This window comes from Sminthopsis crassicaudata, chromosome 1 (genome assembly GCF_048593235.1).
Source record: "Sminthopsis crassicaudata isolate SCR6 chromosome 1, ASM4859323v1, whole genome shotgun sequence".
Classification (NCBI taxonomy): Eukaryota; Metazoa; Chordata; class Mammalia; order Dasyuromorphia; family Dasyuridae; genus Sminthopsis; species Sminthopsis crassicaudata.
Window position 1 is genome coordinate 620,734,794 of NC_133617.1, and position 27,330 is coordinate 620,762,123.

General features: G+C 36.6%; 1 protein-coding gene across 2 annotated transcripts in view; it reads left to right on the forward strand.

Moving 5' to 3' along the window:
* The first annotated feature begins 7,904 nt into the window (after positions 1-7,904).
* The window catches only part of DAB2 (DAB adaptor protein 2), a 60,263-nt gene continuing 40,837 nt past the window's right edge, over positions 7,905-27,330 (forward strand). Inside the window, exon 1 of one of the 2 annotated variants that reach the window (XM_074282606.1) lies at positions 7,905-8,092. The gene's annotated coding sequence lies outside the window, so the exon portion shown is untranslated. Of the gene's footprint in view, positions 8,093-14,565; positions 14,706-27,330 lie in introns of those variants that run through there. The other variant, XM_074282607.1, reaches the window with a different exon arrangement.

Below are 27,330 nucleotides of genomic sequence, written 5' to 3' on the forward strand. Positions count from 1 at the left end.
AATTCATTTCTCACGATCAGTCTATTTTCTTAATCCTGGCTCTATTCAAGCAAGCTAATCACAGTTCAGTCTTCTGTTATCATTAATATATTCAATATTCTTACTACTTTCATGACCCCAAACACCTACTGATACCCATTTGCCACCATGTAAATGCCCTCACTCTGATCTTTCTGCTGCTTCCCACAGTACCTTTTTCTAAGGCATTTATTTGTAATTTATTTGTAATGGAAATGAGTATTTATAGAAACAACAATACCAAGGTTCAGATAGTCCAAAAGAGTTTGTAAAGAATTCTACCCAGGAATCATTCTAAGTGGCTCTAATTTCTGCTACTTTATCTTGTTTGGTTAAGGTCTACTCTGAGATTTCAAAGCTTTTTGCTCCTGTCTGATCACAAAACTGAATATGATTTCTTTCTTATCCGGATACTCCACCAAAGTTGGATCATTTTAATTTTCAAGTCACCATCAAGTTACTGTAAGCAAAATTCATTCAATCAACAAGAATTTGTTAACTACTATGTAGCTAAGGCAGAGTGGCTAGGATGTTGGACTTGGAGTAAAGATCTGAATTCAAATCCAGTCTCAGATAGCAGCTGTGTGACCTTGGACAAGTTGCATCATCTTGCAGCCTCAGTTTCCTCATCTGTAAAATAGGGATCATAATAGCCCCTACTTCACAATTTGCTTAAGAATGAAATGAAACAATATATGTAAAACACTTTGTAAAACTTAAAGTGCTATATAATGCCAGCTATCACTATGATGAGCCAGGCAATATGCTGACTAGTTTTATTTGAATCAATTATAAAGCATTCTGATAAATAGTAGATTTTGGAGCTTTAATCTTACCCTACCATCTAAACAAATTAGTTAATTAATAGTCTTGTTCCCTACCTTAGGGGAGAGCTCTTATCACCCACTCAATTTAATTCAACAAATATTTGGTAAGTACTTAATGGGAGCATCATGATCTTCTAGGACCTTCTCTTCTAAAAGGCAGAATAAGATCTAGTACCAAATTATAGTTGTAACCCATGTTATAATCCATTCTGTTTCCATTTCAGGTTCATAGAGAAAAGTTTCTAATGATTTCTTATTTCCCTGATTCAATTTTGCTCTTATCAGATTTGAAAAAATGGAAACTTTTTAAATAACTCAAGAGGCCAATAATCTAGGCAAGGAAGGACACTGAAACAGTCTAACAGTTAATTGGGGAAGACATGACTATTAAAGCAATAGAAAGCAATCTCATTTCCAAGAGAACAAAATCTCTTCCTTTTTCCTCTGGAGCAGTTTAAGAAAGAAGCCCCTCTATACCCATTACTTTTTCATACATTTTTCTATGGTGAAGGAATTGGAGCTTTCAGTGTAGACAGCTTTGGTTTCTTTGTAGGAAAACTGGTCTTAGTATCTGTTCTAGTTATTGTGCCTTCACCATCCATCACTAAATGTTTCTTAAGCTCCTATTATGCCAGGCGCTGTGCTTAGCACACGAGTCACTTGTCTGGTCACTTGCACCTTCCATTGAATTCTTGCTTTGGCCTCAACTAGTATTACTGGTTCTAATGTGACTCATGGTACACCTGAGGTTCCCAATTTGACTCTCCACTCTTGTGGCCCAACCCTACAAAGACTTCCATGAATCCTAAATCATGACTCTTTCTTTCTAAAATCCTCAATCAATCTGGGTCACCTGTGTATAGGCTTCATTGAAATTTGAGTTCCTCTATGCCCAAAGGGCTATTAAACTGGGCATACCCTTTGATCCAGCAGTGTCCCTATTTGGTATTCCAAAGAGATCATAAAAGAGGGGAAAAACTCACATGTGCAAAAATGTTTATAGCATTTCTTTTCATAGTGGCAAGAAATTGGAAATTGAGTGTATGCCAGTCAGTTGGGAACAACTTAATTATGGCATAAGAAGGTCTTAGAATATTATTAATTATTCTGTTAGAAATGATGAGCAGGCTGATTTCAGAAGTCTGGAAAAACTTACATGAACTGATGCTGAGTGAAGTGAGAAGAAACTAGAAATCAATGTACATAGTAACACCTAGATTATGTGATCAACTATGATAGAATTAGCTCTTCTTAGCAATATAACGAGTGATCTAAAATAATTTCAAATAGATGGGAAAGAAGGAAGGAAGGAAAGGAGGGAGGGAAAAAGAAATTTGAATTTCTTTTCTATAAAGGAATCATTATGTTACAGTCTTAGCCCTCCTTGAAATTGTAGTCTTTCCTGACTTTAGCTCTAGCTGTTAAACTATAATATACAATAGAGAGAGTAGTGGACACATGGGTTCAAATCTAATCTCTAATGTTTAATAGTTATATGGCCATGAACAAGATATTTAACCTCTCTGAACTTCTGTCTTCTCATTTATAAGATGGAGATAATATCTATATTATTATAGATAGCCTTACAAATAATAAACAAACCACTCCTTTCTCCTTGGCTTGGAAGTATCCATCTCACTAAGTTGCTGTGGAGATCAAATGAAATAATTTCTATAAAGTACTTTGTAGACTCTTATGCTCCATAAACATGTCAGCTACTGATTTTGCTATTGCTATTATTGTTGTTATACCTGGTGAGTGCATGACACAAGATATATCTAAAAGGAGGAAGAAGTATTTGAGTTTGGTCTTTAAAGAATTCAGTTGAAAAAGAGGAAAAGGGCTCAGGAAACAGCTTAAATAATGTTGAACAGCAGGGAATATTCAGGGGCAGAAAGCAAGCCAGTTTGGGTAGAGCCAGAATGGATGCAGAAGAACACTGAGATAAAACTGATAAAGTGTGGCAAACAAATTGAAGAAAGTTTTTAACCTTCTGGCAAAGAACTAAATTTTATTTGAGAAAGACCAGGGGGTTAGTAAAAACTTTTTAACAGATAAATAAGATGACTACATATATGCATAAATAATGTTAGTCTAGAAATGAAGAGTTATTATAGGAGGAAAGAACATGTAGAAGGAATAATGAATATGAAGACTATTGCAAAAACCCAGTTGGATGTCACTGAAGACCAATACCAGGCATACTGTCTGTAATGGTAGCAAAAAAGGAGTAATGGAGCAAAAAAAAAAAAAAAAAAAAAAAAAAAGAGGGAAAAATGTTGTGAAGGTTTAATTTACAAAACTTGATGATCAATTAGATCTGAGAAATGAGAAAGAAGAGCAAAATATAACTCTAACAGTTCAAACATAAAAGCCTAGGTAAATGATGATGGCATGAGTAAGAATACTAGAGTTGTTGGGAGGAGCAGATTTAGGTAAATAACACTTCCTAATGGTGCAGAAGCACTCTTTTCACTAGCTCATTACAAGCTTTTAGGTTCAGGATTGACACATGGGGATGGGACAAAAGGTCCCTTGAAGAAGTCTTTAGTATAAAAAAAAAAAAAATCCAAATGCTCAAGAATATTAGGTTGATTTGTTTTTTTTTTTTTTTTTAAAGGGTAGAAAGATCCAAAGTGTTGCCTCTCCTAGCTATTAAACAAATCTCCTGGACATGCCCATTTTTGTACTATCTACCCAGCAGGCCAATTCAAATAAGGATAATAAGAACAATCTTGGTGTAATGTGAATGACATTCCACTTCTGCATTTTTTGTAACAAAGAAATGAATTAATAAATGAAAGACTGAAAAGTACTTACTATATACATAGTACTGAGCTAAGTGCTAGGGATCCAAATATAAAAGAAACTCTCAAGGAGCTCCCATTCTAATTGGGGGGGGGGGAAGAGGGGAATAGGGAGAAGAGCACTTATATGAGGCTTCAACTACAAACAGCAGTTGAAAGGCAGATGAATCAGTTCAGTGATGCTTAGGGATTAGTGATGACACATTGTTTAATGTCATTTGCATTAAAAAAATCATTTCCAAATTAGGATTGAAGCATTTAATAATGCCAGGGGCTTTGGTAGCAAGATTTTTCTTTTCCTGGTCTTCAGGGATTAGAAGTATTGAGGAGGTAGGGTCTGCAGCTCATCCTGAGGAAGTCTCCTTAATGGAAGCTTCCATGTACATGAACTTTGGCTGCAGAAGCCAAATTGGAAATTGGACCAGTGGTATGGGTAGAGGGGATAGGTGCTGCATTTCCAAGGACTCTTGACCTCTGGATTTGGAGCTTTCTCCACTGAAGTCTCAGAGAAGGTGACACTCAAAAATGATAGTCATGGCCTTGTCACTTCCCACTTCTCCTCCAGGTTTCTTTCTGCTCCAACTGGGAAGGGGGGGAAAAAAGTTATATTACCTGCTATATTCTCCAACTCCAGCCATTCATTCCACATTTAGCTGGAAAATCTGTAGCTGACAACAAGGTCTACAGGAGCACAGACAAGCTTGCCTTTTGATAAATTCCAAAGTACCACTTAAAAATTCACAAGGAGCTGCAGAATCCAAAATGGGGATAGGGGGTTAGGAATGGGGGGATCAGGAGAAAAGTACTAAAGTTTTTTAAGCAAAAGGGGGAAAAAAAAGTTTAATTATGGAAGACACACACATGGTATAACCCACAAATGCAGCACTGCTGTGGAAGCACATTCCAGTAAAATCTTAAAAGATTACTTTAATAATAAACTATGCATTCTTCAGTAAGCCATCCTAGGATTAACTACCCCCTTCCCTCTGGTGGAAGCAGTATTTTCAGGCCAGGGTTGTACAAGGGGTAATGTCATGCAAGGTCTATACTTTTTAAAGTTTGCACTTAATCTTGACCACCTCCTTTTTCCAAACCTGAATTTCAGTGTGGTAAGAAGACTGTGGTTTAGACAGAGTTAACATCTGGAAAGGCAACCCCAGAACAAGTAGTGGTGAGATTTTCCAGATGTAAGGAAGATAATTTTAGATCTACTGAAAAGTGATTTGCCTATTGTGTCATAAAGCAATATTGCACCAAATCCAAAATAGAGTTAATTTTTTCCCCAAAAAACATGAGTAGAACCTTGAATCTTTACCAGAAGTAATATCAGAGCACTACAGATACAAAAAGATATTCTGAGAATCTCCATTGTCAGCTCCCCACATTTCAATTAAAAAAAAAATACTAAGATGTTCATTTTACATTGTTCAGGTGAGCCAAAATGAAAGAATTTGCAACAAAAACCTTCTCTTGATATTGTAGTTTATTAGAGATTAAATATGCTGTAATGAAAAGTCATAGACCTGGAGCAAAAAACCTGAACTTTGATCCTTATTACCAGTATGTCCCTAATCAAGTAATTTCCTTTCTCTTAGCCCCTCAAAATTACAAATTTTCATTTTTAATATGAAAAAAATAAGAATAGATGATCTCTTCTTGCCATAAATTCTATGATCCTAAATTATTGTATTATTTAGAAATTTCTCGCCATATTTGACTTTGATTTTTAAAGAGAGAGAGAACAAAGAAAGAAAAATGAATTTAAATTGTATTATTCTGAAATTTCTTAAAATAATCCCTTTGTTACCTCTTCCAAGAATTAATATTTTGATTTAAAAAATTGAAATATTGGGTTGTTTCACAAAAATATTTCAAATTCAAGAAATGGGATTCCATCCATTAAGACAGTGATAAGTCATTCTATTTTTTATGAAATAAAATGGTCATCATTCCCTTGTTCTTTTTATAAATCCAGAAATTGAGGTAGTGGAAAATGCTACATTTTGGATCATGAGAGTTAGACTTGGATACCACCTCCACCATGAACAAAGAACTCATCATGTCCAGGGGACTTAATTTCCTCAACATTCCACATCAGACAATATTGTTAATAGGTATTATCAATATCATAATATTATTTAGAGAACTTATTTCACAAAGTGTTGTTGATTAGGAAAGAAGAAAACATGCATAGAAAAGCTTTGTAAACCTTAACAATTTTTGTAAACCTGTGACTATATATGCATGTGTGTTTATGCCATAGCTACCATCACTATTATTACTTAAAATATATAGAATATGTAGTGATGTATCCTGAAGAATCAAATAACTAAAAATCTGTACTATATTTTAATATTTAATAAGGCTAAAATTCCTATACCTATCATGAAGTGACTAATAATCATTTTAAAGCACAAAAAATTTGATATTATAAGTGGGAATACTTCTACATGTGTCTGCCTTCTCTTGTCCTCTTAACTGTCACCCCACTCCCGAAGGTGAAAGTTGGGGCCACTCCCAGCAAGTGGAAGGTAAACGACTCCACCCATCTGTGATGTCCACCTCATTCCTGATCCTCTCCTCCACCCCTGCACCCTTACTATTCCAAGCCTGATCTGCTTCAGAGAGGAGATTGCCAGTCACACTGAGCTACCCCAAATTACAAAGTGGTTTTATAGTCAGGACTAAGCTGAGACCACAAAACACATATTTCATGTGACTTGAGCCAGAATAGGCCCTCCTCCCTGCTCCCTAGTCTTCCAGAGGTGAAATGCACATCTACTATCCCCTGGGTTATTTAATCAATAAAACAAACCAATCCTCTTTTAAAAAGGTTTAAAATTATGTAATTTACCAAATATTGTCATACTTGATTTTGATAAGAGAGAATAAAGAGAGAAGATTAATTTTAAAACTTTTTTTCATATGGACTGTTTTTTTCAAATAATGATTTAACAATTTTAAATAAGTAGTGTTATATTGAAATAATTTTATGTTGCTTGTACAGATGTCAGATTACAAAACATAAACACTAGTTTGTGGCAGGGAGGGGAAGAGAGTATATATGGCACTCTAAGCAAGTAGTATTAATTGAATAAAATAATTGGAAAGAATACATTTAACATTTTTTAAATACTATGTAAAATGTTATGATTTATCACTGTTGCCTAAAGCATTGTTCAATTCAACTTCCAGTGATTTAAGTTGCGTGTCAACTTTACAACATTACATGGTAACTTCTATACTAATTTGCCTAACGTAGAAAAGTTTTTTCATACCTAGTATAAATCCAGTTTGGTCATAAGCAAATACATTTTCAGATGTATTGCTATAATGCTTCCTCTATACTATTCATTATTTTCCACACAGTTTCAAAAATCTCAAAGAAAAAGCTTACTGTATGCATGTATCAGGAGGGATCAGGAAAACCCTTTATAAAATTGGTGTATCCCCTGTTCACTCATGAGTGGATTGGAGGACTCACCAAATCAATCAGAGGGTCCCCTTGATTGCTTTCAATACATGTAAGTTTGTATACATTTTATACAGTAGAGTTCTATATATCTAATCTTTATAGGTATAGTGCATAGTGTTTAGCCTGTAAATAAGAGGGGAAATTGTTTATAAAGAATATATGAGGAGGGGAATATTTTCATACCTGCATGTATATTATTTTGTGCATACCCACAAATATGGAGTATATCTTCTTGTATTTGTGTGCCTGTGTATAAATACATTTGCATAGATTCATATTACAAAACTACCAAATGCCCCCCTTTCTCCTTAAGCTCATCCACTTCTGAAATAAAATAGATAGTCTTTCAAAGGGGTAGAGCCTCTTTAAAGACTCTAATTGTATTTAATAGGTGCGAGATCCCACTTCCACTAGCCAGAACGCCAGAATTCCAGACAGCCTTTTGTTGGAAGGGCCTTACAGCCAGCCCTAGGCTCAGCCGATTGCCACATCATCTCGAGCTGCCACAGAGGGGTACAAGTTGTCTTCCACTCCTACCTACCCCCTTTCCAAAAACCCTTATCCGAAATGTTGCCTCTAATATAAATCTCACTGTACCAAGTGCTAGCGATACTGCTGGGATTTCCTCCCGCCCCTAGCTGGGTCCCAGCGCCGCAGGGAACTAGATCCTTTGGTGGCTTAGGCAGGAGTTAATAAACAGTTAAGTTTGGAAGACTCAGCAGACACGTTGAGGGGGAGTAACCAAGCTGGAGCAGCAAAAACATCACAGCGCATTCCTGGGGAGTCCTTAGCTGCCAGCATCTGATTAGAACCATATCTCTCACTGTGAGTGGCTAGCTCCGCTCGGGAGCCTAGTGTACAACCGAGTATTTAACCGGCCCGCGGGGTTGGCCAGTCCGCCCCGGCAGAGGGTTTGGGGAACAGTGGGAAAAGAAATCATGCTCGGAGCTGAAAGGAGTTAGTTTGTGAGTAGCTGGATTTTTTTGGTGTGTTTTTTTTTCCTCCCCTTTTTTCCCCTTATTCCTTTCCTACCTCTGCTCTCCGCTTTCACTTCTTGGAGGTCTAGAGCTGGATTTGGGCTAGGTTTTTCCGGCCCACAGAGAGCAGGCTGTGGGGAACTGGCTGAGCCAGAAGACTAAAGACGTGCGGTAGGAGCTGGCGGTCCTGGAAGCCTGGCAGAGAGACAGGGCTGGTGTGGTGAATGAACTTACCTTTCGGAGCTCGGGCTTAAACCCGGCTGTGTGAAGAGGGAGAGAGGGAAGGAAGGAAACTGACACCGAATCCCCGACTGCCTTTTCCAGAGGAGGGGGAGGCGGACGCCGGCAGCTTTTAGAAAGCCACCGTTGTTGGTAGTGGCTTTTCCTCCTCTCCGATGACTGCCTAATTAGCTCCCCGATGTATTTGTTTTTGCTCGCTGACTAACAAAGAGGGAAGACTTGGTTTGTGCCGCTCTGGGGCTACCTAGCTAAGTGACAAGCGCGGGGACTGAACATTCTTTAACTTTGTCCAGCTCTCTCGTGCTGAGATCGGTCCTAAAACAATAGCTGCCGAAGGTATAGGACCAACTAGTTAGAAGGATTGAAAAAGCCTTACCGCCGCCGCCGCTGCCGCCTTCGGGATGGGGTTGGAGCTGAGGCGGGTGGGCTCTGTGAGCTGGACGGGCTGTACTTAGGGGAGTGGGGGCGGGAAATGGAACGGATTTTTTTCTTTTTTTCTTTTCTTTTTTTTTTTTTTTTTTTTTTTTTGGGGGGGGGGGAGCTCAGTAGCCAGCTATGAATGTAGCGGTTTTCAGTGTTACTTGGTATTAGGCGTCTCTTTTTTAACATCCCCGCGGGCTAGCGTGATTTCTGCCTTCGGTTTCTGTCTCAGAACTTTGCTGAGATTATTATTTTTTTTTTTTTAATGACTGAAGCCTTAGCTGGAGGGAGGGAATTCTGGCAACCTCTCAAATTTAACGTGAGGTTCAGAAACTAGCTTCTAAACCAGTGAATAACTTTAATATGGCAGAAGGGAAAGGCAGGGAGTGACTGGATGGAGAAGAGGACTTAATCTTGGGTTTTAAAATATCAGCATTGCCATAGAAATTCCTCGATGGGGCTCCTTAGCCCCTGACAATGTGAGGGAAGGGAAAAACCAAGAATAGAACCTGAAAAATGTTGGGGGAAATCTCCCCAAGTATCGGATTAACTGTCTTAAGTAGCTTTTCTTTGTGTGACACATAGTATGCTTTTCCTATATAGTTTCCTCCAACATAAGCTTTCCTGCCCACGTAGGAAAGAACATGTGCCAGGTTGTCCCCCCCCCTTTTTTTTTTTTTTTTTTTTTTTTGAGGCTGGGGTTAAGTGACTTGCCCAGGGTCACACAGCTAGGAAGTGTTAAGTGTCTGAGACCAGATTTGAACTCGGGTCCTCCTGAATTCAAGGCTCTATCCACTGCGCCACCTAGCTGCCCCCCACTTCTTTTTTTTAAATAGAGAGAGGGAGGAGAACATATAGAAACCACCAGACAGATTGCTGACACTTGGGATCTAAAACAAGCAAGCATCTTACAACAGAAGCCTTGTCGTGACTCCTCATTTATTTGTTCTGGGCACTGTCACTACTTTGAGGCGGATTTCAATCACTAGGAGGGAGATAAGTTTTTATGGAGCTTGAAAATTCAGGAGATATTGGCAACTTCTTTAATCCTTTTTGGAAAAGAGAGAAAGTTTGGGAAGAACAACATCGATACTCCTAAATTAATGAGACAAAATAGGCCAGTCAATTTTCTCCTAAAAAGGCAGTATGAAAAGATTACCATGCAGTCCCTTTTAAAGTCGGTCCCTTTTAAAGTAGATGCTCTTTGTTGCTGACATTCTCCATTAGTTTTTGTTTTTTTTTTCCCTTACATTGCAAGTATCTTTATGGAAACTTGGATTTGATATCTTTTCTCTGAACTTTTGGATATTTTTTACAAACCATTCATTTCTCACTTACTCCTTTAATCTCAAATATGAAGTGGGAGCTTTGACTGTCTATTATGTATACATGTGCAGATGTATGTAACTATATCTCCCCCCCACCCAATCTAATCTAACTTGCTAGAGCAGTTAGTTAGGCACAGGTTTTCCTTTCAAATTTCTTACAAATATGGGAAGAGAAGTGTTAAAAATGCAAGTTAAGTGATTTATTTAAAATATGATGAGTGAAGAATAAAATTATATAAAAATATTATATATTTTATAAAAGAATTATAAAATAATTGGTGAGCTCAAGACCTAGTTTCAGATTGAAAATCTAAACTTCTTTGCAATTGCATTCTTCCCATGCATCATTCTGTTCCTTTACATTCTCAATGGCTTGTAGGACAATTTATTGATATGAAATTGATATGAAAGGGATATTGAAGACTTCTGGGTCTGGATGACTGACTAGTTGGAAACATTATTGGGATGCTTTCATTCCTCCTTGTTTATTACTTAGAGAAGGCAGAAACACATGCTTAGCAATTTGGATGCTTGACTAGCAATATGTTTTGCTTGGACCTCTTCAAAGGCAGTGACTATGTTGTTGTTTTTCTAATTTTTATTTTTTATTCCTATCATTTCATGTTGGTAAACTTAAATTTAGCCTACCCAACCTGCCTGCCCTTCATAGGTTAGCTTGTGGCTATATTCTCCTCTACTTTAAATCTCAGCCTTTCAAACTTTCCTTTCTTTATTTCTGCTTAGTGGCAAAAATTAAGATGTTGAAATGCTTACCCATTTGAAGAGAAAAAATTATTCCTCAGACAATATGAAAACTTGGCAATGGTTGGGCATTGCCCTACTGGTCTTTAAAATAAAGATAACCAGTTGCAGAGGCTTGGGGTCTGCCTGACTTGGAAGACTGAGCTGGTTGCTGCAGAAACATGCAGTTTTCTGTACTTCTGAGTAAGCATAAGCAGAATGTCAATATGAAACACCTGAGCTAAAGAAAGTGGTATTAAAATGTTTTCTGGCTCTGCAATGCAATACTAAGGTTGAATCCATGCCATTGCAATTCCAAAGCTGGAAGAAACTCTGGACCAGAAACTTAAATTAACTATGATGATATGGTTGATGTGTTTTAGATCGAAATCTTGTGGGGTTTTTTTAAATAGTGGCTCTGTACCCCAAAGAAAACTAATATATGCATTAGGAACATGAGAAGTTAAGTATTCTAATATACTATTGAGTTGGGCATGAGATAGGAGAAGATGTCCTTTGATTTCATAGTGACTAAATGGCCACATAGTCATTGGGATCATAGAATCCTAAATATTTATAAGACCTGCAAGGAACTTTAGAATATTTGATTTGAGAGTGAAAGGATGTATATTCAAATCAAAGCCTTTCCTTTTTGATTTGGGGCAAATTACAATCTCACTGAGCCTCACTGGGCCTTCTCTGTAAAATAAAGGGATTAGATTGAATGACCTTTAAGGGATCTAAAGTCCCTTCCTGCTCTATATCTATAATTCTATGAACCCCCTTCATTTTAAATATAAAGAAGCCATAGCTTAGAGAGGAAAACCAGTCCAAGGCCAGTCAATTAAATCTTGGCAGAGCTGAGAAACTAATCAATGACATCTAACTCTAAATCTATTGCCCTTTCAAATATATCATGCAGTTTCTTAATCTGAATGCATACAGCTTAATGCAGTAAGGATCATATCAGTCCCTGGGAAATAGGAAAGGGAATGTAATAGAGACAAACTCACCAGAATATGTATTGAGCAAGAAACTAATTTAATCTCCCACCCTCACCAGAACCCCATACTAGATATATACATTATACAAGTAAATAAATACTGTTCTTTGTAAAATATTCATTTTATTGAGGCTTTGTAGTTAGGTATCATATATCACTGAATAAAGACAAGCATTCAGACCTTTTAATATAAACAAGGCAAGCAGATTTGCCCTCCACATTGGTACAAACCAGATCAAAATGTCTCTGCTTGTGGTTCAAAAGACTCCATGATCTAAGTGATCTTTCCTACTTATATTTTACCAACCTACTCTTTTCTCCTACACACCACCTACATAACTACATAAAAAGAAAAAAGAAAAAAAAAAAGCCCTTTCTCAAAAAATCTGAATTGGATGGAAAGAGTAAGGAAACAGGGACCACCCATATTAATTGCAGTGACTAGGCTAGCCATCTGTGGAGTGATGGGCTGCCTACACAGCAGGGCACATGGCCAACGATAGCTCCTTTTCATGCATCCTTTTCTGAGCCTTGAAGAAAGCCTGTGACTCCAGAGTCAGAGGGAGTCCGAACAAATCACTTCCTGACCTAAAATGAGAGTGACACTTTTGGCAAGGGGAACTATAATCTCCCTTTCCCTATCTGCTCCCACCCCCACCCCTATCTCTTTTGTTTTATTACTCTTCATAATCTTTTTCCTAATAAAAAATCTTTTAATAAACAAGATGGAAAGGATCACTAGTAGACTTTTGGGTTCAAAATTAAGGCTGGACTGTTAAAGAAAGGGATTTAGGATAAACCCCACTCCCATAATTTGTACAAAGTACCTAATGCCTAAGTGTACCTTTACTTTATAAGCATTAAAGCTTAGGATGAGGAGCTAGGGGCATGCTTCTATTTTGGAGTCAGGCAACAAGTTAAATTATATTAAAGGCATAAGGAAACAAAAATCTGAAAGAATTAGGGTTGAGCCAAGAATAATCCCTGGGAGAAGGAGGGAGAGTAACTTCCCAGAAAGTTAGGTAGGAGAGGTTTAAGTTCAGGGAATTTTAGTGATGTGTCCTCAAGAGGCCCCCTCTAATTGGTTAAGGCCCCCCTCTATTGCATAACACTCAAGCTGGTGAAACTGGCTGTGTCACTCTGAAGTAGATGTGTTGCCTTTATGTTATTTCATGGGATTGCTGAACTACCCGAAGGCATACAATATAATACAACCTGACTGTTTTGTCACGTTTCCAGAACTGTAATCTTTCTCACCTTGCTTCTTTTATGGATCAGCTGTAGCACTTAGTAATACTGACTGACTTCACTTCTAAGGAGAGAACAGAGAGAAAAGGAGAGAAATCTTGTTAGAAAAATTGCCAAACTATAAGTAATAGCCCTAAATGGGATGAGAGAAGCAAACTGGATGAAATTAGATCACTAAAAAATGATCAGGCAATAAAAAGTGCATTTAAGATGCTGGTTATTTTAACAAAAACCTAAATTAGGTTCTAAATTGTACAAATCACATTTTCAGGCATTGACTTTTACCTCTTCTCTTCCTCTTCCCCTTTCCTTTTCACTTCTTCATGATGGCATATTGCTAGCTCTAGGGAACATATGTGTTGCTTCATTTCTTAGTATTAGAGATGCCATGCCTTGTTTCTCCATTAGGAACCTGGAGTGGTGGTATTCAATATGTATTCATTCATGTTGTGATTTTAGCTTGGGGGGGAGGGGGCAAGGAGGAGCAAGAAGAAAAAGTATAAACTAGAATCATGATTTCAGGTGGCTCAGGGAGCTCCAAATCAGAAAATTTTCTCTACTAGTAAAGATTGGCATCTATTATATCTTAGAGGTTGCCTAAGGTACTGAGAATCCCATGATTTGCTCAGGATCCCATAGCTAGTGTGATTTAGAATTGATATTGCAATTTAGGTTTTCCTAATTTGTCACCTCTCTTTTTCCCTCCCTCTCTCTTCGTTGATTTTCTCTTTTACTCTTTATTTCTTCCTTCCTTTCTTCTCTATCTCTCCTCTCCTCTCCTTTCCTCTCTCTCTGTCTCTCTTCTGTTTCTCTCTGTGTGTCTCTGTGTCTCTGTCTCTCTGCCCCCTTTTCTCTTTATCTTTTTCTGTCTTCCTTTCCTTCCCTCCCTCTCTCTCTGTCCTTCTGTCTTCTCCCAAGAGCTACAGACTTTCTTGTGTAATGATAAGTCTCTTTAAAGTCTGCATTGTACAGTATTCTTATTTCTATTTTATAGAACACAGATGCAAATTAATAAGTTTCAAGGAGTGGGACCTAAATTTTAAGGATCCCAAGCCCAGTACTAAAAATCAGGACATGGGTTAGGAAATATCCTGACCGACAGTCACATAGAGAGAGACACAGAATTTAGAGTCACAGAAACAGCATTCAAATTCTAACTGCCTCTGTGACCTACAGAAGGTTATTTAATCTCCTAAAGTTTCAGTTCTTCTCATCAATAAAATTAAATAAGAGGTTGGACTAAATGACCTCAAAGTTTCCTTCTAGATGAAAATCTAAGATCTATGACCTCTGGTAAAGTAGATAACTAAATCTGGATCTCTGAATAGATAACTAAATCAAGATCTCTACTATGCTTTCAATGTGCCTGGAGGATAGGGGAGAGGGTGGAGTTTGGGTTATTTTTTTGGTTGTTGTTTCTTAAAGAGGGGGTAGTATAATGGTCAAAGATTTGAGTTGTAAGACCCAACTCCTTGCTTTCTCCTGCCACTGGCTAGTTTGTATGTCCAGGGAAAAGTCATTTAGTTGTTTTTCTTGCATCATCAACATTAATATAATACCCTGTGTACCTTACTGGGAGACATGAAAGAATGTATGTGAAGTTACCAGTACAAGCCGAAAGGTAAGGGGTTTTGTGTTTTGTTTTGTTTTGTGACTATTCTGACTTCATATCAATAGGGATAATTACTCAGAGGTGGTATTCTGTGTTCAAGTATGGTACATTAGGAAATGGAAAATCTGGGCAAATTGATTTTTCTAGAGAATAATCAATAAATCTCCTGTATTGTCATGTGCCAGATACTGTGCTAAGGACTAAGGATACAATTTGGAGTAATTGTCACTCTAAAGGGAGTAAGGGAGGGGAATATTGCAAGTGTGTCCAAAAGCTGTTTAAAAACAGGACTCTACTTAAAGTTAAAACAACAACAGCAGCATTTCCAATAGATTTTCTACTATTACCTTCACAGTGGTCACTCATGTTCAAGCAAAGAAAGGAGATATGCCAATTTCATACTCAGATTTTGTCAGTGTAAGAATGGCAGAGAAGAAAGTCAACTAAGCATCCAGCCTACACCCTAGTGTATTTGATATTCAACAAATTCTTTCTAAATGTCTACATTTTTCAGAACATGGTTCTAGGAACTAGAGAGATATAAAGTGTAGAAATTGCATGATCTCTGTTTTCTTGGCACTTACGATCTATATGCAAATTCGGCTATCTTTGTAGGCTATTCCTGTTACAAAATTCATATTTCTTGTGTGTGGCATAAGCATTCTTTTAAAGGATGTGACTAAACTGGATTATTTAGCATTATATAATATAATCTGAGAACCTTTCTAAATTTCCTATTCCCCATCCCACTCCCCCCCAAAATCAAAATTTCCAAAGTGTGGCATCACACTTCCAAAGAGGAATAAATCATCCACCCTTAGGAAAAAGATTAAATCCCATTAAAATCAAGGATAATGTCCAAATCTGCCTCTCCCCCTATTACAAGAACACCACTCAAGTTCAGCACTAGTGGTTTTGCAGTAGAACATGCTTAAGAAATTATTGTTGAATCAATAACTTTTATTGCTGAATATCTAATGACTACAGTTGCAATGATTTGGGGAAGAATATGCTCGTTGCTTCCCAGGAAACACATCAAAATGAGGAACTTCAATTTTTTCAGATGATTTAGACCAAAGTACTTATAGTTACTAAATAATCAACCTCATTTCTTATAATTTAGGATAAAGGTTTCCTGATATTAAAACTCTGGAAATGCTATGGGCTTCTTTATCAAAACTCTGAAATGGCCTTATTTTGGACAGCATGTCATCCATATAGATGCTTTTTATGGTATTCTTCCAACCTTGCTAAAGCATACAGTAAACTAAACAGTTAAATTTTCCTTTTTCTTTGCTCTACTTTTTAATAACAGCTTATGATAAAATAGTCATGACACATGGAAAATGCTGAATTTTCATTTGTTTTCATGAACCTTGATCTTATTCATAATTTGTCAATTTGCCTTCATAAATTTTTTTGACAAAAATGTTAAAAGTCCCAGTATCCAACCTACAGGTTCACCAAGTATTTTTGCTTTGCCCATGGAAAAACTTTCTCAGCTGTTTAAACTTTCAGATATATCCAGAAAGTAATTCCAACAAACCTCCCCTTTAAAAGCATTCAACAGATGTACAATGACACTAATCTCCTTAAACCAGTGTGTCTTGTTAGAAGATAGGGAATTCAGCTTAATGTAACTTCTTTTAAGCTTCCTGAGTATCAGTCCAGACATGGGTGTTGCAGCCATATTATTAGTTCGGATGGAAAGCCATAATTGCCAAAAAGGTCATGTTTCCTGTCAAAAGTATTAATAGTCCTGCTGCACAAAATGTTCAGATTAACATCTGGGATAGGAAAAAATGTTTTGGACTGTAATGATACTTACATAATAAACTGGAAACTTAACATGTATAAAATTTCATCTGTGGCCTATTGGTGATCTATACCCATTTAACCCATGTGTGAAATACTCTATGCAAAGACTTTGTGCTGGAGATGGAAAGAGGCATAAATAATTTAAGAAGGCTGTAATCTATTATGTAATCTAATAGGGAGTAAAACATAACTCAAAGCACATATTTTGTTCAAGTGTTATGTGAATAGTATGTCCAAAGTTTTATGAGACTGCAGGCATACAAACTATACTTCTAGCTGGGATAGTCAGGATGGCAGTATTTGAAATGGGCCTTATGGATAGGATAGATTGACATCATGATTTCAATAGGAGGACTCAACATCATGAAGTTCTGGATCTTATCACCAATATCATTAGATGAATAATTATGGGCAATATTTCTGAGTCTTAGGACTAGATCTGTGATTTCATTAGTATTAAGAGACTCTAGATAAAGAAATTCCCTTTATCAATGGAATTTTAAATCATCTCTTCAACTTCTCAGTGCCTTAGATAACTTGCTAAGATTAGGCAATTTCCCCACACGTGTGTCTGTCTGAGGTAGAATTTAAACTCGAGTATTCAATTTCCTTATTGGGTGAAGATGAGGATAGTTTGAAAAATGGCATGAACAAAGGAACAAGCAGGAAGGATCTAACATGTTTAAGAGATATCTAACAATTTAATTCAATTGGAGTATGAGAAGAAGCCTGGGACCAGACTGGGGAGAGCTTTAAATACCATCCTGAGACTTGTATTTAATTTTTGTAATAGTCATGAGGATAATCACTCACTTTGAAGTAGAGAACCCATTGTGGCTTAATGTTATATGCTAGTGTTAATATACCATAAATTGGAATAAAATAGAGGTTGACAATTGTATATTATACTACACATTGGTTTCATAATAGAAAAGTGTTAGTATCCAAGACCTCAATATTGAGTCCAACCCACAATTTATTCCACTTTAAACTTAACATTGAGTTAGGTACTGCAAAAAGATATGAAATAGTTAATACCTTTCTCAGCAGCTTGTTTTAACCTCTTGAAATAGTTTTTGTGTAAAAGCCTTTTTATCCCTTGAAGTTTTAAATGCAAATGAAATGCACATAGGAGATTCAGTTTTACATGAACTATTACTACCCACAAATACCTAAGTCTGTTTGAATACAAAATTAAATAAAATTACTAGGGAGTAATACAAGACAATAATTCCAAGATTGTGTATAGACAAATGCTAGGCAAGATGGATCCAAGAGGAACTTGTAGTCCAGACATCTCTTACCCAGAAAGACTGTGAAAAAAGATGATTTGAGGAGAACCTTGAAGAATGTATTTGAATTAAACATGCAGAACATGTGAACAAAGGCATAGAACTATGAAGAAATATGATCCAAGTAGTGGATATATATGTTGGGAGATGTGGTTCCATAATCAGGAGAGTCTGGCATTGAATTAATGAGGAATTATTATAGGTTCTCAAGTTGGGGAGACAACTGAGAGAAGACATTGCCCCTCAAATTTTACTTTGGAATTGTGAACATGTTGTAATCCCACTTTCCCTAATAGATTGTGACTCCTTGAAGGCAAGAATTTCTTCAGGGTTGTTATATGGATGGATGGATGTGTGTGTGTATGTATGTGTGTATGTGTATACCATCAATATCTTACAAATAAATGATATTAAAAATTATTATTATTCCTCATAATAGGAGAAATCAGGGAGCAAGGTATAGTAGAATAACATACTGGGGTTTCTCTCCCCCTCCACCCAATCTGTTATGGCAATCAAAGCATGAGGTGCTCAGGGTATACCAGCTGTAATGCCCTAAGGGTTTTTTTTTCCCTGCTCCATTGGACAAATTTCCATGATTATCTACCACCACAAGCAAAATCTCACCAAACAAGTATTTGCATGCCTGGTGGCACAAATAATTCAAAATTATACAAGGCAATCTTTTTGCCTTCCATGGAGGCTTCATTCTAGAGAAGATACAAGCTGATACTGTAATTAGGAACCATGAGTGAAAGTTGAACAAAATGACTAATTTAAGATAGCTGGATTTTGTGTAGAGGAGGAAAAGTCATGTAACTATCTTAATCTGGAATCCTGGATTGGAAATGCTTTAAACTTAACCTTATACTTGAGTATGACCAACCAGACATTAGAAACTCATAGATTCTATTCCATCCCTCTCCCCATTTTGTGTCTATCCCAACAGATCCATTTGCTTATATATATTAAAAAGTTGGGACTTTGATGTGTTTGTATACTCAATGTTCCCAATACCTCTCATAGTTACCTCAAAATTAAAATACATAAGCACTGCAAATATAAGATAGAAATTGAATTTTAATGAGAAAAAAGTAATTAAAGGACTTTAAAATTTAAGTCTTACATTTGCTTTTTGCCCTGGAGTAGATTGCTACCTATACACAGATATTGCAGTAACTATTTTGAACCAATTTTGTAGGGTTAGTAATTTTGCCTATAAATCAGCACAGAAATCTAAGCATGGCTTCTAGGAATGAAGAGGTAATAGGCTGTGGGTCTTGGTAGTTAATAGAGCATTAGATATAGAAAGATGAATTCAAATCTTTTCTCAGATACTTAATAGCTATGTCACCTTAGGCATGTCATTGATAACAGCACCTACTTCACACGGTTCTTTTGAGAATCATGTGAGATAATAAAGAATTTTGTAAACCTTAAGGTAATATATACTAGCTATTAGTATATTTTCTCTCACTCAGCCTTATTTTCCCTATATATAGAATGAGAACACCTCCCAAGGTTGTTGTGAGGATCATGTGTAAAAATACTTTGCAAAGCCTAAAAGCATTATTTAAATAATAATAATAATTATTATATAATAACTATATAATATAATATACATAATAATAATTATTATTACTCTATCTTGGTCAAACCACATTTGGAAAGTATTGTATTCTGTTCTATGCACTACAATTTAGAAAGAATTTTGAGAAGCTGGAGAATGTCCATACTAGGATGGTAAAGGGCCTTAGAGAAAAGACTGGGGAATTTAATGATGGAGAGAGGGTAATAATATGTCTTCAATCACATGGAAGAAGAATCTTACATTTTCTGTTTGATCCCAAGGGCAAATTCAGCAGTAATTAGTTGATGTTGGAAAGACACAAATTTGCAACTGATGTTAGGAGAAATCTTTTTCATAGTAATTAGTTGGAATTTGCTACCTCAAGAGATTACTCCTCCTTAGAGATCTTCAAACCAAATAAAGATTGGACATCTACTTGCCAGGTTTGGGGGGAGGGGAATTTCTTTTAGATATGGATTGGACTAGAGATCTCTTCCAACTCAAACTGTGAGTCCATGATTCACTTCAAATACCAAGCACCTGCTTTGTACATGACACTATATTTGGGGAACAATATCCTTCAAAGTAAGGAAAGCAAGTTACTGAGGTTGTAGATGCTTCAAGCATTGATTTTTTTTTTGAGGTACAAAGGCCTGAAAAGTAATACACTTCTTGAGTATTTTTTGGCATTGCTATTGACTCAGTAGCACAAAAGGTGTTGAAACTTGCTAATCTGCCTGACATCTCTTAGAATTTAAGATTATCATTATTAGTGTTCTGTCACCTAATTTCTAGGAGTGCAATGAAAAGCAATTCTGAATTAAACTGTGTAGATGGTCTTAAATACAGTATCTTTATACCTATAAGACAATGTCATTGGGAACATTTGCCCCCTTGCCAACAAATTACTCTTCATTCTTATGAAGCCAATGATCTACATAAACTGCAGAACTCTCCACATGTTCTTCCTGATTCTAACAGATTTACAGAGCAGCATTATTGAAATGCATCTTCATGCATTTAAGGCTATGAGTAAATGTGAAGGTCTGGCATTATAATCTGACAATTGAGGAGATAAAAGTTCCTTTGCCATATCTGGTATATTTCTTTAATTAGTACCTCTTGGACTGACTTCTTTGCTTTGTAATAAAGAAAATTAATCTTTTTTGCTAATGCTTCCCTCTGTTCTTAAGAATCATCCTTAAATCAATGGAAGCAATTAGATGCCTTTGTGTCCCACTAAATTGGGAAACTGTAACAATTGAAAACAGCATTAAGGAGCAAGAAGTAAAATTTCTGTATTTACAATTACATAAAAGTCTTTTGGTAGAACACTTCCAGGGAAAAGTTTGAGCTTGAGCCAGACTTTTGATTTTTAGAGCTGTAAGTGATGAGAGTTAGGAAAGGGGGAACCCTTTTTTGGGTCGGCGCAAGGATAGTCTAGTGATGGTGCAGAGTCTCCTGTAAAGGAATTTACAGGCCTGAAAATCTAGATTGATAAAAAAGGTTTATTGTAGGGGTTTAGAAGTAAGGGCAAAGGTAGAAAGACACCAGGGCCAGAGGTGGTCACCGAGCGGACAGGAATCCTTACATGGCCGGAAGGATACTATGTTTGGGAGGCTCCTGCAAAGAATAGACTTCCAGGGTTCCCCTTTTTATAATCTTGAAGGTGGGTGGAATTCCAGGCTCCTGGATGGTTTCAGCCTGGATTTTTAGATAAGGAAGAAGTTGTTTGTGGGGATTGGGGAAACCTGAGCAGATAGTGGGGGGCTGGGAAAACCCAAGTTAGCTCAGATCCTGTGGGGGCTTGTAAAGCCCGGATGATCAGGATTTGTAAATCAAAGGTCAGCCATGGGGGTTGGGGGTTAGAAAGGAATCTTAAAGGGACCTCAACCCCCATCATATGTAACTAGTTAAACAGCTCTACCTAAACTTGCATTTAGTGAGGTAACATATATGTGCTTTCCTAGTTTAGGTCATCTCTGAGCTTGGGAAAGGAAGTCTAACTCCAAAAATTAAATTCTCCAGATGATATTCTATTCAGATCTGCAAACACCTTGAAATAGCTCTTTGTAATGTAAACTCTTATCTGGCACATCTAGGAGAGTGGAGTGTTGTGGTTATTCAGTTCTCATGTAAATTAACATGATCATGCAAATTTTCTGGCAGCTAGAAAACTTTTTTCCCCCTTGCCCTCAAGGGGACATTAGACACATCACTTTGATAGTAGAGTGAAACTGTCAGATGTTGGGATGCCATCTAAGCTTACCCCATGTAGGCAAAGACTTTGACATTGATCAAACATGGCTTCTGATGACAAAAATGAAGATGTCTATAAAAACTTCCTTGTATAATAGAATTGATGTTCTTTTGGGTGCTCTGAGTTTCAGCAATATTACTTTTCCCTCCCTCATCTATACTATTACATTTTGCTTCAAGACGGACTACTTTCACAGAAATTATTGAGTGTGTATATACACTTTAGTGAAAAATTTGATGATCTGATATATTTACTGTAAAGGGCTGAAACTTTGAATAGGTGCACTTGAATCAGACAACCAAGCACTTAAGGCTAATTACCTATTGGACAATAACTCTATTAGCATGTTTGGAATTTCTCTTCTCACAGTTAATGCTAGCTCAATGCTTGGGGTTAGGAGAATTGTAGGGAAGGATTAGGAAGATGGAGTGAGAGAGGATTGAGAACTTCACTTGGCCTCAGGAGGAGAAGGAGAAAAGTGTGGAGATTCTGAGTAGAATCAAGGAAGGATCCTTAACAAAACTCCTGGAAGTCTTGTCCATCTCCTTCACTTCTCCCCCTAAAAAACAAGGACTTTTGCTTATCCTGATTCTGGCTGATTCTGAGGCTTCCAGGGAGCTAGCCCCACTTCACAATTTGCTACTCATGTTACTTATGCCATCTGTTAACTTCTAATGTGGAAGCTAATTAACACCTTTATTCAAAGATCTCAAGGTCTAATGAAGATGGTTGTGCTTCAAAGTCATAGATATAAGATACAGTCACCAAAGGTGAATTTTTTTTACTTTTTAGACTGAGCATATGTTTGTGTTCTTTTTGATATGTTTCCTACATACAGCAGTTGGTTTTCTTTCCTACTTGAGAACTTGACCACTGTCTACAGGATTGTCTGAAGAAGACAGACTCAGGTAGTTTAACGCAATTCTCTCATTTTTTCAGGAAAGGAAAAGTGAAATTTTTAACTTTTCCAAACTTTCTTATCTAAGAATGACAGATAAAATTAAAGTCCAGAGTCTAAAGCCTTCTTCACTAGTCTTTCTTCTATAATATGACCACAATTCAACAAGGATTTATTAAATACCTGTTAAATACTAGACTATGCTACAAGACAAACTTGAAAGCCCTCACCCTTAAGGAGCTAGTATTTTATTGGGGGAAATATTATGTACAGAATTAAATGCATTAAGAGGGAGATGAGGATTAATTTCCTGTGGGTAGTGGTACTTGAAATGAATTTTGAGGGAAACAAGGAATTCTATGAGGAAGTACACTCTGTACATAGGGAAGTAAAAAGGCACAGGAATGGGTTGGTGTGTTAAACATAAGGAACAGCAAATGTTCTATTTTGGCTGGCATGTAGAAGGTGTGAAGGGGTATGATAGGAAAGGGATGGTTTAGAGACACATTATGAAAGGTTTTAAAGCTTAAACACTAGAATTGATATTTTATCTTAGGAAAAAGAACCAGAACTCTGATCAGGACAGTGACATAATGTGACTTGCAATTTGGGAACTTTTAGTTTGGTGGTTTTATAGAATGTGGATTAGATAGCAGTGACTGAACATAGAGAGATCAATAAGGAAATTAAAATTCTTTAAGTGAGACAATGGATGTTTGAACCAGAGTGGTTGTGGTATGAGTACAGAAAAGTTTTTAAGGTAAAGTTAACAAAATTTGGCAACTTGTTAAATGAAAAGTGGGAGGGAGAGCTGAAGATGAGTTCTAGCTTATAAACCTGAAAGGTTTGGAAAGATGATGGAGTAAGGAAAATTAAGAAGGAATGCATTTTGTTTTGAACATGTTAGATTTGAAATGTCTATGGGACATCTAGTTGGAAACATTGAATAAGCAAGTCATGATGCAGAACAGTTTAAATGAAACTAGAGTTGGAGATATATTGATCTGGAAGTTGCCTGCAAAGAGATGATAGTTAAACTCAGGGAAGCTAATGAGTTTACCAAGATGTGGGGTAGGGTGGGAAATAGGACATAGGACAGAGCCCCAGGATTTATCTTGCCAATCTTAATCCTATTGTTCTTTCATATGAACTTTGTGCCAGACCAGTCTGATTATCCTTACCTGCCTCCTACTTCTCCAGCTTGCCTTATAATGTAGCTACACTCAGGCATCATACATTTTAAGCTTATACTTTCCTCCCAATATCCTGTGAATTAGGAAGTACAAGTATCTTAATTTAAAAATGAAGCCATAAAATCTAAGTTTAAATGTTTTACCCAGGCCTCCTGACTCTTCTAGCACTTTTTTTTTTTTCTGGTTTATTGTCCCAATGCCCCGCTTCCCTGTCCAATCCCTTTTTGAACTACATTACCAAATAATTGAGAAAGTGCTTGATTGTAGCCAATCTTGCATAATTTATCTGGCTAAGCTAAGGGCCTTGGGGAAAGGCTGACAGGTGCACCAGCTGTTGATATTTACTGAATGAAAGTTCACTTTCATCTTCCTAACATATTCATGGACTGAAAATTGAAACTATAACTGTAAAAGTTGTTGTCTTTTACTTTTAAGAACATACTTTTCCTATCCCAGCCCCTCCAAGTAGAATGTAGTAAACTCCTTGAGGATAGGAGCCTAAGAAAGGTAAACTTTCAGGGACCCTTTCATTTCTAGTGCCTTTGAACATGGTAGATACTTGATGAATACTTGAAAGACTTCTAAGGTGAAACAGTACCAAAAAGAAAAATTAAACATGGTGCAGTCTTTTCTGGCCTAAATTTAGGAAGAAATGGCTTCTTGTAGCAGAGTTAGCTTTCATGAAAGTTACCTTGTTAACAGATATTTATTAAGCTCTTCAAATAGTCATTTTTCACCACATTTGAGCTTAAGCTTAAGGTTCCATTCCAGGTCCTTTGCTTATTCATCAGGAGTTAGAAACATATTCAATTAGTGCAACAAAAATGGTCTAATAGAATAATCAGAACACATGAGGTAATTTAGTTGGTATTCCAACACCTGCAAATGCTATACACCACAGTAATGAGAAATAATGACCATCTAATAACTTCGACCTTTCCATGAAATTCTAAGGACAAACTGAACTTTAAAGTAGCAACCAGTCTATTTTTGTTAAATTTCTCCACAAATTAAATAGAATCCTTCTCAAAGAAACTTTTGTGAAGTTGGATTAGAGATCATCTGTTTATATCTCTATAATATTAACTTAATCTTAATAAAGTGCACCATCCATTCAAAAAGCATTACTGTTCTAAATGTGGTAAGGCTTTTTTTTTTTTTTTTTTTTTGAGGACCAATAATTCATGTGAGTTTAAACATCTTATTGGATAGCTTCCCTATGGGAGATTTATATGACACAAACACCCGCAATGAGACAGTGAGGATGGGTTGTGATCTCTCATAGTAAAAAGTAGAATACTATGGGGCAGCAAGGAAATACCAAGATGACCTATTCTACTTACTAAAACCTAAGAACTCAATTTTGCAGACTCACTTTCTTAATTGGATTAAACAACTTTTGAGGGGAGGCCTTGTCTTCATGGGAACTAATGTTCAGCTGAGGAAACAAATGATCTAATTAAGTCCTCCATTGCTATAAATGTCTCACGATAGGTGACTGGAAAAACACAGACACTTAACCCTGAAGCTCCAATTCATTGCTTAATCTCTGGTCTGAGGTCCAGTGTATCATCCTTTTCATTCAGTGATTGAGTGGGTGATAAACTACACCATACAAACAGATGAACTCTAGCTTTGATTAGATAAAAGTCTGTTTTCTTGAAATATCCACTGTTTGGGGAATCAGTAATCCCCAATAAACACTTTAATGGTTCAGATTATGTCTGAAAGGACAGAGCTAGGGAAACATCTCACTTAAACACTAAGCTGTTTATGAACCAGGAAAACTTTAGGATGACTCATTAATTGCTTCACTTATTGCTTCCCATATTGACACATTCCTATGGTGGCTAACTAGATCCCGTTGAAGGAGGTCTATGTCACAGTTCAGTGGAAATAACCTGAATATGTTGTGTAAGGGGCAAAAGAATTGGATGACAAAGCCAGCTTGGTGGTTCAGAATGACAGTGTGGTCTAAACATAAGGAGGAGTTTGCCTTTTGGTGTGTGTTAGCATAGTGTATCTGAGCACTGGCTTAACAAAAATACTACCTGTTGGAAGACTTGAAATCAGTCCCAAGGAGAAGGGTTGTTTGATGAAAGTCAGAACCCTCAGTTCCTCTTGCTTCATCTGGGAAAGTTTCCCAAGAGCATGGGAAGTCTTAACCACTATCTTCCTCCTTAATATGAGTCATGTCAATTTAAATAGGTTATATGACTTTATCAACCTCAGGTATGCTTAGAAATTAAGCATTTAGTGAGTAGGACAAGCATTCGATATATTCTAGTCTTTGAAAGAATAACAGTAGAAAAAGTTCTGGAGTCAAAAACTCTGGATTCAGATCTAAGCTCTGATGTTTGCTTTTTTGTATGACTTTGAGGAGGTCACATAACTAGTTTGGTCTAGGATTCATCTAGATTGTTCATCTTTTAAAAAATAGAGATAGACAAGATGGCTTCTGATGTCCTTTCTTCTAGATAAGAAATCCTTACCTTAGGGTCTTTCAAATAATTTTTTGGTTACTATTAGGCTAACTATATATTATTTAAAAACATGATTCTAAGAAGGTTCCCTAGGTTTCACCACATGGTCCAAAGGGGCCACTGTATAGAAGTTAAGAACATCTGAACTAGATCTATAATCTATAAAGAGAACTTTTGTACTAATAGGTATAAATAATAACAGTTATGGATCAAATCACTCTTATGATGTGTTTGTATTTTTAACCTAAAACAAGATAAAATGCATGGGCCCTGTATGGTTTGTTTTGTTTTTTTAAGCTGGTGAATGCCTTTTTAAAAAATATATTGAAAATACATATTGTTTTTTTTTAATATGTTACATGCAATATTTTACATATTTAAAATGTTCTGTGGGATTTCACTGAGGGAAAGGAACCTGATCCTTTTTTAATGCAGAAACCAACCATCCCTTGGGAAGAAATTAGACATTCTAAATTCATAGAATCAGATTTAGAACTAGCAGAGATGGGGATTATCTCTTACAATTCCTTCATTTTAAAGATAGAAGCAGGTAACACAAGTAATAAATGGAAGGGCCAGAATTTGAAACCAACTCTTCGGTCCCTAAATCTAGGCCAGAAATATCAAAATCAGAACCAGCAACAGCAGGCAAAACTCTCATAGATGATTTAATTTGTATTTTTTTCAAGTCAATATATAACTGACAAGAGAACTGCTTTGGGTTAAGTTTAACCCCATTGTAATGTAGGCCACAATTGTTCTTTTTTAGTCCTGCTATGTATTTCCTTGTCTTTCTCCCTTTCAAGAGATAGATAGGTGTTGACACATGAATGGAGCACTGAAAGACCTGCATTCAAATTTATCCTCAGATACTAGCTGCGTGACCTTGAACAAGTCTCTATTCCTCTATTCCTCATCTGTAAAAAACTGCAAAAGGAAATGGCAAATCATTCCAATCTCTTTGCCAGGAAAACACCAAGTGGGGTCATAAAGAGTCAGACATATCTGCAAAAGAATAACAACAACAAAAAAAGTGTTTTTACTTTGGTCACAAAGATCAGAAAGGACATGTCTAGAAAGAACATGCTCCTTTATTGCTACATAATAAAATCTTTTGTTC